Below are 4,797 nucleotides of genomic sequence, written 5' to 3'. Positions count from 1 at the left end.
GTGTGTGTGTGTAACACACACAAAGAATACATGCACACACATAAACAAACACATTAATATACAAACACACACACATACACACAAAATCCTAGCTAATAGATAAAGTATGGAATTAGTTTTGTTAGTATGTCAGGTGCAAACAAATTCATTAAGGAGTTGCAAGGGGGCAAACAATTGAAAAGATTAGACAAAAATCAGAGATCTATTTTGGAAATTCTTTCGTAGATGTGAGAGATGGATACCAGAATAGCTGCAAACCTTTAAACAGGCCAAGGATACAGAGACAGCAGCGCTTTGTCACTTACAATAAAATAAAAGGAGCCACTAGCTATTATTTAAGAAATCGGAATTGTTAAACTGAGGTCATTTGGAATTGGTGCTCGCAATAGAGACACAGAAAGAAACCCAAGTCCTTTTGAGCTGTTTGCAGTTTTCCCACGTGTAGAATAGCTTTGCCTCTGTTCCAGATACTAGACCAACCTCTGAGAATATAAAAAAAAAGTCTACTCTCAGCCACATAACATTCTTTTTACACTTGAAGGTAGTTATATCCATATAAAATCCTTACTGTTTTGCCAAAAGTAAAAAAAAAGCTACATGATTTTGGGGTTCAGTCCTAGCTTACATAAACCTGGATATGCTAGTGAGTGTCTAGGCCTGTTTCTTTAATGAAAAAACGGGAAATTACACCCATCTATAGTCATTAAGAAGATTAAACCCGTTAATATATGCAGAATGCCTTACATTAAAGGTGCTAGATTAGCATAATTACTGTAGCTTTAAGTCTCTTCCTGGAGCCGAATTGTTTTTCTCTGGATGCAGCAGCATCTCCCAGTATGTCAGGCTTTGTTTTCTGTGGGGGTAATGACCTTTGTGTATGTGGGCACCGCATCCATCTTTATGCTCTCTCCTGACCACCGCACCTCTCAGAGCACAAACAGCCCTCTTTCTGTCCATTGTCATAGACACCACATTTCTTCATTAGCAGCATTTAAACATCAACTTGTATTGGGAATAAAAGGATCATCTAAAGGAAATTTGCGAGTTCCTTTTAAAATTAATTAATTAATCCTGTGTGCACGCATGCACTATGGTGAGTGTGTGGAGATCAGGAGATAATATTTAGGGGTCAGTTCTCTCCTTCCTCTAGTCCCAGGGATGGAACTGGGCCACCACACTTGTCAGCAAGTGTCTTTACATGCTGCGCCATCTCATAAGTCCATAGCTGTTGATGTCACGTTAGAACCTATCCTTGAGTGTAGCCTAGAAACTCCCTTTTCTTTATTTTATTCATTTGAGTCTTTCCAATATTATTCATTTTCTGGGGCCACACACACCATATATATATATATATATATATATATATATATATATATATATATATATATGAGCCTCAGAGAAACATTCCAAAAGAATTTGGTAATTATTGTTGTCCTGTATGTGTCCATGTTTAGCCAAGCATTGCACTCCAAACAGCTTACTGGGATGAGTGCAAATCATTTGTCCTAAACCTCATGTTTCTGTTATTATAGCCTAACATGGCATTTGGAATTTGGAGAAGTCACGTGAGGCTGGTAACTCATTTTGACCTTGTAACTAATGGAAACCTCTAGCAAAAAAGCAGGTGTAATTGTTTTTGGAAATGCTCACTTTGATTCACTTAGTAGATGTTCCCTTCTAAGTTCTAGGGATAGAGCTTTGCGTAAGAACAGTGAGATCCCTTCCTTCAGAAAATGAAAGAATATATGAAATATAACTTTAAATGGAGTCAATGGAATCTACATTTGCATTTGATTTTTTTTTTTTTTGATAAAAGTAACTCCTACGTTCCTGTCTTGGCTCATTTTTTTTTAATCAGCAAAACAAATATTAGAGCTGAATGGAATAGTAATACATTGTTTTAAACAGTAAACTAGCATTTGTCTTGTTAATTTTAATATAAGGAAGTGCAGAAGGATATGCCTTAGACTGCCTGCCATGGCTAGCATTCAGCTACTGTGGGTTCTAACAATGCGACATCTGCCCTCTGTTTCACCCACCGTATCTCTGCAAATACTGTGAGTTGGCACAATTTGGCAAGGCTTTCCTCATAGCAGCTACTAGAGTTCCTTTTGAAAGACAAAGCAGAATCAAGACAGAGAAACTGTCCTTCTGTCACCGCTGATTGTGGTAGTCAAGGATTGATCCTTGCATATTTCTGGCTACAGTATCGTGGAAAGATAGGCTAGGTTATGACGCCGACGAACTCCAAATCTCGGTGGCTTCATGTGCAGAAGACTTTCTTTCTTTGCCATGCTTCATTTCTGTAGCAGGTTGGAAGCACAACTCTGCCTCTAGTAATCACTCAGGCATCCGGGCTGGTGGAGCAAGCTGCCATCTTAAATATTGTCAATCACAGAGCCGAGGGGAAGATGGATGTGGTGAGCGAGACAGGTCTCTTAGCCATAGAAATCACTTGCTACATCGAATTCCGCTTGCACAAGAAAGTCTAATCCTACCATTTACTGAGAAAGGGACAGTGTGGGATTTGCAAACTACCACACTGATTACCACACCCCTGTGGTAATCTTTACTAATTACATTCTTTCCCATTGTGACATTCCTTTAAGGCACTCAGCATCTTACTTTGACAATTATGCTAATGTGATCCATTGTATAATTTATAATAGTGCATTAAATTTAGGAAGTTCTTGGAGTATCTGTCATATGTCATCATAAATCTGGAATATATTCTCTAATTAGATACTTCTCTTTCCTAATGTCAAAGAAGTAAATCATTTTGTACTTGTAATAGAGGAATTTGACATAAAATACTTTCTGGGTAAGTCCAAAATGATATGGGTTTTCCACCTAGGGTTCAGTGGCTAAAATGGCATTAATTAATATGAAGAATGATTAATGGACAACCTTTGGAATTTCTCTAATTGACTTTCAGCTGTAATCCACCTCCTCCATATTTTGTGGAGAAAATCGTGAGGCAGCGTGGTTGTTAACTATATTACCATGTAGTAATTTGTTGATGATAAGTGACTTTCATTGGCCTGAACAGACACAGCAGCAGAACTTTTGTGAACTTACTGTTGTATATGGTATTTCTGGGGGGGGGGGGGTCTTGTTAATTGGACCAATGTCTTAGTAAATCTTAATAATTGTCTGGCTAAGTCTATCATTCATAAAAGTTCGCTTACAAACAGCATCGCACTTCCTTTGTTCTGTGCATATCCAAAGAACCTAATTTTGGTCTTCCTCCGCTAGCTTCCTGCAGGCTTTCTGGCTTGCATCTGTTTTGTTTGTATTGACGCTCTACTGGGTGCACGTCGCATAGGAGTGTGTATTTTTCTGCTGTTCTTTGTTTAAGACACTGTGCACTCTCCTGCTCCTTGAATGCATTTCAAACAGTCTCTCAGAACTCGCACACAAGGACAATGAAAATAGTCGGTAATTGTTGATGAAAGCTTTGTAACGTCTGTATCATATAAGAAAATAGAATTGTTGACAATAAAAGCTGGTTCCTCATTCTTCTTTGTGTTCCGAGGAGGTTTACAGGAAACTCGGGTACAGCTAAGTATGCTATTCTTCCAACTTAGCAAACGCAATAGAAGATAAAGCACAATAAAAATTAACAAGATGCTCTGACAAACCAAGTCTTGAGATGACTGCTTCAAGAAGAAGAATTAGTGTCTTCCAGAGATGAGCTCCCTTGCTGGCTTTCCAGCGTAGAGTGGTCAGCCTTGAAACCACACATACACGAACAACAGAAACGGACCTAACAGGCTGTATGTATTTTTATGTATGTGTGTGTGTGTGTGTGTGTGTGTGTGTGTGTGTGTGTGTGTATTGTGTAGCACTAATAATCAAAGAAAAAGATGCTATCGTCCTGGGGTGAGGACACTAAAGGGCTTTGAGGGAGGTGCTGGAGGCAGGAAAGAGGAAAGGGGGAGGGGAAGTGGATGTAATTCTAACTTCGATTAAAAAGCATAAAAGCTGTAGTGGTGGTGGCCCACACCTCTAATCCCAGCACTTGGGAATCAGAGGTACTCTCTGAGTTCTAGGACACTTTGGTCTATAGAGCGAGTTCTAGAATGTCCAGGGCTACACAGAGAAACCCTGTCTCAAAAGTGACAACAACAAAACAAACAAAAACAAAAGAGAATATTATCCCATGGCTGGAGTTTTACTGTTGAGATTATAGTGTTCAGGCATCAGGAACTGAATTGGTGGAAGAAGAGACTCAGGCCATCTTTGTATTAATTATTAATTGCTGTCACAAGGTTCCCATAAATTTTGTTGCTTATTATGGTTTTTTTTGTATTTCTGAATGCTATTTGATGGAAACATACACTAAATCTCATGATTTATTCAGTTTATTTCTATACTACACACGGTAAACTGATGTAATTCAGGGCATAAGAAAAATATGATTGAGAAAAGTAAGGTTATGACCACAGTCAAAGTCATCTCGGAGCCAGATGGTAACTCTGCACTACTTAGGTTTACATCAAATCATTCTATCACTGAGCTACAGCCCTCTTGCCTCCAAACTGGCATTTGGGCAAATAGAGAAAGGACTGGATTGTGCTGTATGCTGATAATTACCGAGTGAGGTTGTAGTGTTATTAAAATCACCTGTAACCTAGCCTCGGGGATTGTAATAAATGCAAGCCAAGGTAACTCTATAAAGTATAAACATACATATTCAGAATACAGTTTTTAAAATTGTCTGTTTGTATCAAGCAGGTGTGAACTCTCATTCACAGCAACTTCCCTCTCTACAATTAACTTTTTAAAAATCCATTA

This window comes from Peromyscus leucopus, chromosome 17 (genome assembly GCF_004664715.2).
Source record: "Peromyscus leucopus breed LL Stock chromosome 17, UCI_PerLeu_2.1, whole genome shotgun sequence".
NCBI lineage: Eukaryota > Metazoa > Chordata > Mammalia > Rodentia > Cricetidae > Peromyscus > Peromyscus leucopus.
The sequence above is the reverse complement of the archived record's forward strand: the minus strand, read 5'-3'. Positions refer to the sequence as shown.